General features: G+C 41.0%; 1 protein-coding gene across 4 annotated transcripts in view; it reads right to left on the bottom strand.

Moving 5' to 3' along the window:
- The window catches only part of CACNA2D2 (calcium voltage-gated channel auxiliary subunit alpha2delta 2), a 530937-nt gene that overhangs the window by 444342 nt on the left and 74030 nt on the right, over positions 1-12565 (bottom strand). The gene's annotated exons all lie outside the window — the stretch shown is intronic.

A 12565-nucleotide genomic window follows, 5' to 3' on the forward strand; every position in this document is an offset into this window, starting at 1 on the left:
AGTTTATTCAAATCAGTTCTCCTAATCCTTCATGTTTTGGCAGGCATTATACACGTAAACTTAAATTGTGTGGTACATATCAAGTGAACAGAAACAGCAGTAGAAAACAAACCTTACAACCTCCACCAGCAAAGACATCTAAAGGGAACCATTTCAAAGTATTAAGGTTTGCAGGTAAAATAATCTTCAAGATGGATGACAAGAAGCAATCATATTGGTGAAAAACTCGGAAAAAGCCACACTTCTAAGGACATTGAAATGAGGTGTTATTTCAAAGACTTATTAAATCAGTCAATAACATCCAACCTGTTTTGACAAGAAGCTGCTACGCACAGGGGGCTAACCTAAGATTGAAATGTATTGTTCTAATTGATTAAATTGTTATGGAAATTTTTACTAATAACGTCACCTAAACCAAACACAACATTACAGGGCAATTGAATTCTCTGAAAAATTTTGAGTTAGGCTTTTTGAACTGAAGTTCTTAAATAAATATCTATATACTTAAAGAAAACACTATAGACCAATGTAGTTATGTTCTGACTCCCGGGCAAGAACATGAAAGCTAGAGTCACAAAAACCTTGATATCTTATGATGCTGTCTCTCAGATTTCCAGAAACCAGATTGTTAGAATAGGTGGGCTTCGTAATATGTTATTAGTATTGGTATGAATTGTATTGTATTGTATTTTGCACTGTTATTCAATGCTATTATAAAAACTGAAACACAGTGGTACCTCAGGTTAAGAACTTAATTCATTCCGGAGGTCCGTTCTTAACCTGAAACTGTTCTTAACCTGAGGTACCACTTTAGCTAATGGGGCTCCCGCTGCCGCCGCACAATTTCTGTTCTCATCCTGAAGCAAATTTCTTAACCTGAGGTACTATTTATGGGTTAGCGGAGTCTGTAACCTTAAGCGTCTGTAAACTAAAGTGTCTGTAACCTGAGGTACCACTGTAAAAATAGAGATAATGTTTCTCTGCCATTTGACCTGTATTAAGATGACATACATATTCACACAATTTTGTGCCTTTGCTAAAAAACCACTGGTCAGTTTAGCAAATGCACACCCAACACTTGTCCTCAGCAGTGAACGTCAGCTGCACATCATTGTGCCTCAAAAGGATCCCAACTGCAGCCTACTTTAATCACTGTCATTAAATCTGCACAGCGTCACCACATGGTCTCTGATTTGTGAGGCAAAAGTGACCTCATATTGCTTCCTTCCTTGTCCTTTCCTGTCGTGTTGAAGGGGTAGTAGGAGGCAGCAATACAGCAGCTGTATTAATAGCCTCCATGTCTGGAGGAGAAGAGGGGTTTTAAGTTAGACAGATGCTTTTTCTTAGAACTGTCAGTATGAAAACAAATCTCTGGTTCCAAAGCAGCTGAAGATGAATGAGCATTTAGCACCTGAAATTTATTTATTACATTTACATCATCTAAGCAATTCATGAAGGTTACATGCAGTTATCCCAACTCATCCTCACACTACCACCATCAGGTCAAATAGATGAGAGAGAGATTTTCTCACAGTCATTGAATGAGTGAGCTTTATAGCTGAGCGTGACTTGAACCCTATTTTCTCTCATCAGACAATATTGACTACTCCAACTGAATTAATAAACCACCTTTCAAAAAAGTTACCATTGACTGACAACACAGCCACTCTATTTTCTATGGAAATATGCCTAGTAAATGCAGATGCATTGCCCTTGGATACATGTATACATAGTAATTGGTATCCCCCCCTCACCTACTCAATGTGCGAGATCACTTCTGTATGTTGAATGGCAGGGAGGAGAACACTGGGTGATTTATTTATTTTCACTTTGTAATTTACTGGGCTCTAAGTCATTTATCCATTTCAGTGTGTAACATTCAGCTCTTTCCTTAATTAGAACAACTTTAGTTTGCTTTAAAAAATGTATAAGTGAGTATTGCTTACGTGCAGAAGCAGAATTATACCAGCATAGATTTTGTAAATATCCTGCAAAAGGAATGCTTTTTTTAAAATTAAAAAACTCCTCTTCAAATAACATATGCATATTGCCCCATTGCATCCACACACAATAATGAAACAGCATCACTCGAAAGAATTCCCTTATTGGATGTGTGCCATACAGATTCTTCCTCCTAACATCTACTCTGGGGAATTGTGTATAGACCATACCAAAGCCCTCTCTTAATGATCAGTGAACTACGGTATTTAGAAAGGACAGGAAGGAAAGAGCCAAACTGCCCATACACCCAGCAGCTCCCATGTGCCATTGCTCGCAACAGCCATTGTTGCCGTCACATGATTTAGTCAGCCTCTCTATATAAAAAGAAGAAAGTTTGTGTGGCATGCGTCCTAACTGAAGATACAGGCCCCTTGCCCATGGACACCAGCCGCCTTCTTAAACATGAAAAATAAAAAAGCAAAAACCAGAGAGAAGGGGAGGGAGCAAGTGAGGCTACTATATGCTTGAGAGTGTGCTGGAGTATGATGGCTCCAACCTTGAGAAAGATATAGCCCCCTGGTCTTCATTGAATCCCATTAATGGAAGCAGAAATTCAAGGGTTGATACTGCAATGAGGGCAACATAGCAGGTAGGATAACATTCTTTTGGGCAACCATTGGCTACATTCAACTAACGAGTCCTGCTAGTGGAAGCCTGTGCAAGGACTTCTGCTAACACAACAGGGCTCTTCCCCTCTCCTTGCCCTGTGCCCCCAAATTGGGTCTGGGTTGTTGTTTTAAGAACTCCTGAAACAGCATGCAGGGGAAGGAGAGGGGATATTGTTCCACCAGGTAAGCCAATATGCTTGTATGGATGGGGTGACCTCCTTAGCACTATGTTGAATTCCTCCCTCTACCATTATATTTCATTGCTATAGCATAGTTATTTATTTGAATTGCATATTTAGTCAGCATAGTCAGGTAATTTAGAATATATTTTTGTGTAATTACACACAGTTTTAGCATCTTATTACTGTGAGGCTGCACAAGGTTTTTGTTAATAATCGTATGTTTCATTGTAATATACAGTGATCATTTAGCACCCTGACCTTATTTTTCGGCATCAGGGAATATATTCCTTAGGTTGGGTTATTCCCTATGAGAAAACCTATGCGTAGCACAGCAGAGCCAAGTACATTTTGAAACTAAGGGGCAGTGAATAAATCTAATACTGTTTAAATTTGGAAGGTGGGGACGTAAGCTGAAGCAGCTGCTAGTCAGTACCTCCCTATGCTTGCTTGGGGAAAGAGATAAATCTGGCCACCCTGAAGGTCAGTTGCTGGTTGTCCCAGACAGAACAGTGTCCAGACAAGATGATTCATTGTCACCTTCTGCAGAAGGAATCACATTAAGCAGGTAGTAAGATAAGATCACAGGGTATTAGGAACAATGTTACATGGTCTGTAGTTCAAAGCATCACAAAAAGAAATCTGACAGAGCTTGGTGCACGGGGAAGAAAAATGAGAGTTGACTCTGGCTTTCTTTGTACATCTAAAATATGGAGCAGAAAAAGAGTAGAAAAATAGACAGGAGAGCTGCAAACTCCTCTGGTTCAATGGTATCCATTAACAGTGGTTTAGTATGTTGTCCTATTAATGAAGGGATATGTGGAATCAAGTCTTCCGCTAACTACGGTATTTCTCTGAAAGCTCAGCTCTCTCAAATTCTTTCTCCATAGAGGCCCACAATTACTATATACATATGTTTCAGTTAACCTGTACCTCAAAATTGATTTTAAACTTTATTTGTAGTTAATTACAAATTTAATTTGCTGTAATTGATTAAATTCATTTTGTGTTTTTAATTATAATTGCCCACTTTTAAACATATTAGTGTTTACGTCTGTGTTGGATTTTGCTTGTTGTGGCATGAAGATGAGTGTGGAAAGCAGTTCCAGCTACTCAGTGATCTGCATGCTGAAGGGGGGGGCACGAAGATTCTTCTCTGTGAGGAGCAGAAAGCACAAATAAAGAGACAAAGCCAGAGGTCACAACATGAGTGCTCAGGGGGGAAGTTACTGGGGGAAAGGTTTGTGTCCCTGTTTAACTTTTCAAGGACAGCCACATCTTACACTCACATCTACTGATGGACAGAGGTGAACAGTGGTAGGGCTCCTTTATACATTTAAAAAACACACATTCTTAAATTGGACTGTTTGCAATCTGCTGTATATGTGGGCCTGCCCTGTAAGATGGTTCAGAAGTTGAAACCAGAGCAGAATTCAGCAGCAAGGCTCAGAAACTCCCTCATACAAATCATACATACAGCCATATTGCACACCAGAGTAACCATGTGTGGCTGATGGACAAATGATACCTCAGATAAACCAGCCTTGATTAATATATGCACATCGGTGCCAAAGCCCCAGTCCAGTGAGAAAATCCTACACCAGAAATTGCAACAAGCACTGCTTTTATGGAGGGGGGGGGGACCTACTAGGAAATAAGACAATGGCTTTTATTAGACTGCAAATCCATAATGGGCTATAAAGAACCTATAGCAATACTTGTGGAAAATATTATGACGGCTAAAAGGTATAACAAGATCTAATACAGTCTGAGTAGCTAAATATTTCTATTGATTCCCCCCTTCATATCTCTTGAAGGAGACCGAGACTGCCTTGCACACAGCTGCCATCATAAACCTTCTTAGCCAAACTGCCCTGCTTCATTATAGCTTGTCATCTGATCAGGGAAATCACTTGTCATGGAAATTTTCTTTTCCACTTAACAACTTCAAACTCAATTTGAATGTTTCACTCAGCAGGTTAATTCACTGGCCTTTTGTCTCTGAAGGTCTGGCATACAAGGTACAAATGAGGAGAGTTCAACAAGCTCTGTCTTTAGCCACACCACAAAACCTACACTATTTGCCTGCTACAGTAACTGTTATTGGATTCAGCAAAATGTTTGAATGTGCTTAAAATCCGCGCATTATCATGTGACCCCCAACCTGTGCTTGAATTACGGTAGTTTGACAATTTACTCTGATGCTTTGCTAAATTAAACACCTACAAACTAGACGAGAAGACGATTAAATAAATCAGTAGTGAAAATTGGTGAAGATGGAAAACAGGAAATATTTGAACTTTGTATGAAACACAACACGCTTCTGTATCAATTCCATGTGAGGGAGAAAGGCTCATACTTCATATTTCTGAGTAGCTTTATGGTTTGGTGGAAGCCCTGCTGTGCTGGCAGAACATGAGATACGCAACTAGCACAACAGATATGCTAGTAGGATTCCTCAGATCTCCTGGCAGAAAGCCCAGTGAAGATCCATTGACCAAGCAGCTGAAAGAGGACAGAGTCCTACACATTCCACAGAGCAGCACACTTGTGTCAATCAATCAATCAATCAAAACTTTATTAGCAAAGCCAACAGGCCACAGCTATGCAAGAATTAAAAATAGAGTAAGAATAAAAGGAAGAAAAGAACATACACTATACCCTTTTCCATCCATGGCCATACCTGTGGTTTCAACAGTGAATCTTTACACCAGCCTCAGGCCTACCGCATGAAATTTTTTAAAAAGCCATTCCTAGGTGGCTTTTTAACATGCCATCAACATGCCATCAACATAGTAAACTCAGCACCTAATCACAAAACACCCCAACTCAGAGCTCGTCCACACTGCTGTTTGTACTGTACCTAGAAAACAAGGGTCTGATAGATTTTCCCCTTGCCCCACATTTTCTAGACATAGGCCCCAAGGCCTGCTTCTTTCCCAGGGAAAACCTGCTCTTTAGTGCTAAACTGGAGAAAACCCAAATTGCCATTTGCTCTGACTGAGCACTAAAGAGTGGTTTTCCCTGGGGGAAAGCTGTGGAACAAAAAGAAGTATGCCTAAGCCCTCAGATGAACTATTTCTATCTGGTCTCAAGCTTCCAAAGGGTGATCTTGCTGATAGGATACTATGAAAAATGTAACTTTGCGCACATTGTTAACATTTATGTGCCCAGAATACTAACAAGTATCCCTGCCTCCAGCACCAACACTCAGCACTCCACTCCAACTGGAGGTGCTAGGAGTTCCAAAATGGACTGGATGAGTAAGCTTTGAAATAGTAAATGTGATTCAGTGCAGTCATGCACATTGGGACAAAAAATCCTGGTAGCAGACCAAAACCAACACTCCTATTCCATTGGCAGTGTGGTTAGAGTGTTAAGACTATTACCTGAGAGACACGGGTTCAAATCCCCACTCAGCCATGAAGCTCACTGGCTGACCCTGGGCCATTCACTCACTCTCAGTCTAACTTACCTCACCTGGTTGTTGTAAGGATAAAATGGAGAGCTCCTTGAGGAGAGCAGGGGTGAAAATCTAACAGATAAATAACTAACTACATGAAACTCATTACTTTGCCTCTGTCTCCCAACTTGACTAGACATGAATCCTCAATGACAAAGGACTATATAATTGTAATGGTATTCCTAACAGGAATTTGGGCCCATTCTGGATGCTGATCAATAAAGCTTTGACTGTTTCACATACACTGCTTCTCTATTGATAGGAATTGATAGGTATCCCTCCCCCATACATCCTTGTTTCAGCTGAGCTCCAGGTAGAACTGTACACGGGGTACATGGGGTACAGCTGTATTGGGAAGCAAAGGCCCTTTTATAATTTGGTCTTAGCTGAACGGTAAAGGGGCAGGCCTTTCGTGGTAAATGGATGTGACTGCCACTTGACAGGTTGGCGGATAGGTACAATGAGAGAACTGCTAGGATTGAGAGGGGGCTTTTCTTAGGAGACAACATGTTTCATCAACACACACACACACACCTCAGATTAACATTTCAGCTTAAGCACTTTAAAGTGCCCTCTGCATAGCACACAATGTTACGTTTACACAATAAGCCTGTAGTGCTATACCCACTGAAATCAATGGGTGGAATTCAACTAATTATAACTCTGAGTGCACCCATTTAAATTATTGGACCTATCTTAATTATGTTTATTAATTTCAGTGGGTCTTCTCCAAGTTAAGCTTAGTTGAATACCACCGGATACTTACTTCTGAGTAGACACATCTCAGGTTTTGCTATAAATGTTATTAGTATGCCAGCCATCAACACATTATTCAGAAAAAAAATTCCACCCAACTTCAGTGGAACATGTTTATCATCAGGTAAGATTTAAAGGCTTTGGGGGGGGGGGAGAACGCCACTTGGGGTCCAATGTATCCAACTCCTCATGTTCACATACACTGACTCAAGGATCACAAGATAAACTTGATTCAACTCCTTCAGAAAGCGCCTGGCACATTGACATCTGCTGCACCTGAACAGACACAGATTATCTTCTTGCTCCCAAACACCATCTACGGAAGAAAAAATTGAAAAACATTGCGGAAGCCTTATCTCGCATTTCCCCCTGACCCTAAACACGTTAAGTTCTATTGATTTCAACTCCCAATGTGCTTAGGTTCGAGGTGTCCATCAGTCTGACATAGAAATGGATTATGTCTCCAGATCTGACATCCAACAATGTCAAGGCAAGCCTGCTAAAATGTGGACTTCTGGTGAACTAGTGAGTGTGTATACATGACGGGGGGGGGTGTCAAATCACAGTCTCCTCAGGTCCTGCTGCTGTTGCTACACAATGCCAGAACATGGGGTCATAATTTGTATCCAGAACAATCCACAAGCTATAGCCAAGGTTTCTTCTTTGTGAGTGGGTACCCAGACACTCCCTTTGCAATGGTCTGGCTTAGCATTATGTGCAAATCTCACTATAGAACATTCATCTACAAAGTAGGACTTCTTGCTAATGATGTTCCTCATGCTCCAGTAGGTCCAATACATTCTTTTAAATCCTTGTAATATAGACATATTCCTGCGGCGACTAGCTGCTCCCTCTGTAACGGATCTTTAACTTCCTAGCAACCCCACTAAATTAGTTACACCAGAAACCAGCTCCCTTCTAATTGGTTTATAAGCCAGCAGGTCCTTTTGTTTCTAAATGGCTGATTAATTACCAACCTGCAGAATACAAAACTGCAATTCGCCTCTCTTTCTCCCTCTTGTAATTTTAAAAGAGTGGGCTAATGGTTCCAAGTGCAAAAGACAAGTCAAAATGACTACACCTCTGTCAGTCTTTTCTAGTTCAAATTAACTAAGTTAGTGGTTTTTCAATAATCTTCCCCAAGAGATGGAACAGACTAACTTTATAAGAGCCTTAACATGTGTGCATGTGCACACAGACACACTCACAACAATATTGGATGTAGTTCTATTCAACATTAAAACGAATGACTTCCCTTACCACCTTTCTTTTTCCTAATCAACTGAAAAGAGAAGAGTGTGTGTGTGTGTGAGTGTGTGTGTGTGTGTGTGAAAGAGAGAGAGAGAGATTCATATCAAGTAGACAGAGAAATCACCACAAAGTTGGACTCACGGTGCAGATTTTTGTGCAAAAAAACCCAACACACCATGAGTCCAGCTTTGTGCTACTTTCCGTTCTCTGTAGTGCTTTTTAGGCAGCTGAGCCTTGAGCTACCGTAATCCTGTTTTTGTTCTGTTTTACTCTATTGCTGGCAATTGATTTCAATTAACATTTTCATTCCTCTCCCAACTGAAAAAAATAACCACTTGGCAATTGAGTTACTCAAGTATTACCAGCAGTGGCTGTTTGGCTTACTCCTCTCCTGGCAGCTGGGAAAATCCAGGAAACATTAAAGCAAGAGGTTTCAAATCATTCAAAAAGTGAACGGGGAACTGCAGTGATAACTGCAAAAAACAGAAAGCAACCTGAGTTACAGCCAAAAGAATCAAGATGGAATCTACACACGTATAAAAAAACATTCTGAAAATGCTTTTTTTAAAAGTGTTTTTAAAAATACATTGAATTTTCCATAAGGCTTGCCATTGCCAACATTGTATACTGCACTTAAAACACATTTAAAGCAGTTTATTTGCAGCTGTATAGCTGAGTCCTAAGTTTATTATAACTGCTGGAGTTATTTGTGTGTGACTGAAAGGCTGAGCATGGATGAGAAGCTAAAGTGCTGTGTGCTTTGCCTTTGCTGCCTAAGGGAACATCTTGATACTGTGATTGTGGATTCTCTTTTAATTAAAAAAATATGCAGTAAATGCCCTAGTATTATAGAGGCTGTATTCACACTATAACTTTAAGGAAAATTCAGACCACACACAAACACACCGTCAGAATTCAGGGCACAGTAGGGTTAAGTGTTGCTGGAAACAGTACCACTACCACTGTTAGGGGTAATCTACATTCTTCCCCACTATGGGGAGGTGTATTGTGTGTCTATTTAAATTCTGGTGATTATTTTTATATTTGTATAAATAGATGGAAATTAGCATATGCAAATGCTGTGCTAGTAAGTACCATTTTTTTTGGTGATGCACTGTCATGGACTGGCTGGTTGCAGAAGAGTGGTTGGAGGAACCAGCTGGGGAATCTTCTTCAAGGGAAGAAGGCTCAGAGCCAGGAGAGGGGTGGTGAGATGGTGATGGGTGGTAAGAGGGAGAAGACTGGGAGGAGGAGGAGGAGGAGGTATTAGAAGCTGATGAGGTAACAGGATTTACTGAGCACAAAGAGTTTGCAGCAGAGAGCAGTCCAGAGTCACAGGCTGGAGAGGAGGGAGGTCAAGAGGCTGGTGAAGAAGCCAGGGTGTCTCCCCCTCCTGCTGAGACCAGATCCCATGCCCACTGGTCTCCCAGAATCAGAAGAAGAAGAAGAGGAGGAGGAGTTTGGATTTGATATCCCGCTTTATGACTACCCTAAGGAGTCTCAAAGCGGCTAACAATCTCCTTTCCCTTCTTCCCCCACAACAAACACTCTGTGAGGTGCATGTGGAAGAGCGGGGAAGTGAACCCGGTTCACCAGATTATGAGTCCACCGCTCTTAACCACTACACCAAAGACCAGAGACAGGCACAGTGATGGGATCTCAGATTGCTTGGGAAGGACCTGGATGAAGAGGAGACTTAGACAATGGTGAGAAAGCAAGGAACTTCAGTCCCCACAACTGCCTCCTAGAGGCAAGATCGATCAGGACGAATTGCTATGCTCACCAGGCCTGGCCTCCTGAATAAAGAGCTAAATTCACTGACACCTTTACTGCTGATACCCTGCTCCTGATACCCGCTCCCAACATACATTTCCACTTTTTGTCTCCTCAGCCACCAACAATCCTCCAAACCCTGTCCTCCATTTACTCAGAGGGGGCAAGCAAAAGGATAGTGAATAAAGCCTCTTCCCCATTGGATGCCTCACACGCCAGGATCAAAATGCCTCTGGGAAATGTGCTATTCATTTTGAGCCTAGGAGAGCTCAGCCATCATGAATTATCCTTACCAAAGGTGCCAAAGCCACATCCTATATAAAAATTAAGAATATTTTCCATGTAGCTTGATTGTGTCACTTTGTCTCCCTACTTTTTAACCTAAGCAGCTGAATCTAAGGAAAAAATATTGGATGCTGGCATGGATGTAGCAGGATTTATGTTAGGGGACAGGCTTTATGCTGGGGGAGGGGAGAGAATCTGAGTTAGTTAAGAATTTTGTATTGTTTTACTTGATTTAGGGGGATGCAGCTGCCCCTCCCTGCCCCCCCCCCCAGTTATGCCTATGGATGCTGAATCCTCTTTATCAGTGTTTCTCGATAATTGGACAATAGCAATGATGCCAAATTCAAAGGAGGAGAGGGATAAATAAATGATTGTGGGGGAAAGGCTGGAGCCATGAAAGACGACTCTTAGAGGTTTTATTACTGGAGTTTGGAACTGAAATTCAGGTGCTGAATGTGAGTTTAAACACAGTAGCCCAGATTTCCAGACTTTTCATATTTGAATTTTAGAATTTAAAGTTTTAGACCAGAGTAAACATTGTGATTCAGCAAGTTGTGAGAGTCCTGTCCATTGTCCTCACCCATGCTAGTTAATTTTCATCTGATAATTGCACTAACATGTGCAATGGGAAATGCAACTAAATTAAATAACCAGGCAGGTTTTTGCAACACCATTTACTTTGCAGTAGAGTGTAGGAGCTATTAATTTCATGCTTCTTAATTTCTCAATCCCATTTCCTCATGTATAATGTGTGTAAACTTTTCATTCAGCAGCTCTTCTCAGCTTACACGTTTTGGGAGGTGTGTGTTGGGAGCATTCTGAAAACTACAAAGAAGGAAGACTTCTGGCACAGCCTCTGAAATACATGGAGAGGTTATCACACTTTACTTACCAGGAACAACCCAGTATACAAACTCACTTTCAAAATGCAGGGAATGTTCCTTCAATTGTCACTAAAAAAAGTAAATATTAGATGCCCAACCATTCTACAAAGAGCAGAGACAAAATATTTTCTTAACTTTAACTAGATGTTCTAAGATTTGTACTCCATTTTGCCAGTGTGTGTGTGTGTGTGTGTGTGTGTGAGAGAGAGAGAGAGAGAGAGAGAGAGAGAGAGAGAGAGAGAGAGAGAAAGAAAGAAAGAAAGAAAGAAAGAAAGAAAGAAAGAAAGAAAGAAAGAAAGAAAGACAGACTCTGGTAGAACTTGGTATTTCAGCACTTCGTAAAAGATGCTTCTACATTCTTTACCAAAAGTGGGATTGGTTTCAGAATACTTAGTCAACATAGTTCATTAGCAAGTATTGTCTTCTTAGGCTCAGTAATCTAAGCACCTTCTGGAAAAAAGGTGCTGGCACTGTGTACTCTTGAATACCCCCAGAAAAAAAGCACTGCACATATGAATAATTCCAGCATCATAGGTCACACTGAATGATTCCAACCTATATTACTGATGTTCCCTCTGGGCCTCTGAGCTCATCTTCAAAGTACCTACTTAAAGTCCTCTTAAGTATGTGCAAGAGTAGCCAGACCTCTATAAATTCCCCTTACCTGTGGAACGCCCTTCCTGTGGAGGTATATCTTCAGGGTCTCGCGTGTATTTTATAAGGCTTTCTATTATCAGGAAAGCATTTGGTTTACTGTAGGATATGACTACTTGTGCTATTATTGTTTTTAATCTGTCAGTTTTTATTTTTTTGCATGGTAGTTATTTTTTTTGCTTTGTTTCTAATAGTTTTTAAATTATGTTGGACACTATGATAGCCCTTGTGTTGAACACCTACATACATACATACAGAAACACACTAATATATTTTTTTAAAAAAGCAAACTCAAACAAGTGATGACAGTATTCACAGCCCCCAGCTCTGACCTACACACTGGGTGCTCCTCAGCCAGGAGCATTTTACCCTTCTCTCTCCTTCCAGGCTTCCCTTTGCCCACTGTTACCTTTGCATTCCATGACAGCATCTACAGTAAATGTCTCTGAATATACCCTTTGCTGAACTCTGGCTTAGGGGCGCAGAAAACAGCAGGGATGACAAAATTGGAGCTGGCAGCTCTGCAGCACGAAGTCCAACAGAACATCCCCCTCTTGATTCTCTCTACCCTTCTCCGTTCCTTGCAAACAACACAGTGCCAGAGTGTAGCAAAAGAGAGGGCACAGCTGAATAAATGCCAGTGAAGCGTGGAACAGAAAAGAGGCAAGGGCACATGCAGAAGGAAAGCCAAGTCAACAATATGTCCTTTAT

The sequence above is a fragment of the Podarcis melisellensis genome (assembly GCF_964234715.1).
Source record: "Podarcis melisellensis genome assembly, chromosome: 2".
NCBI classification, from domain to species: Eukaryota; Metazoa; Chordata; class Lepidosauria; order Squamata; family Lacertidae; genus Podarcis; species Podarcis melisellensis.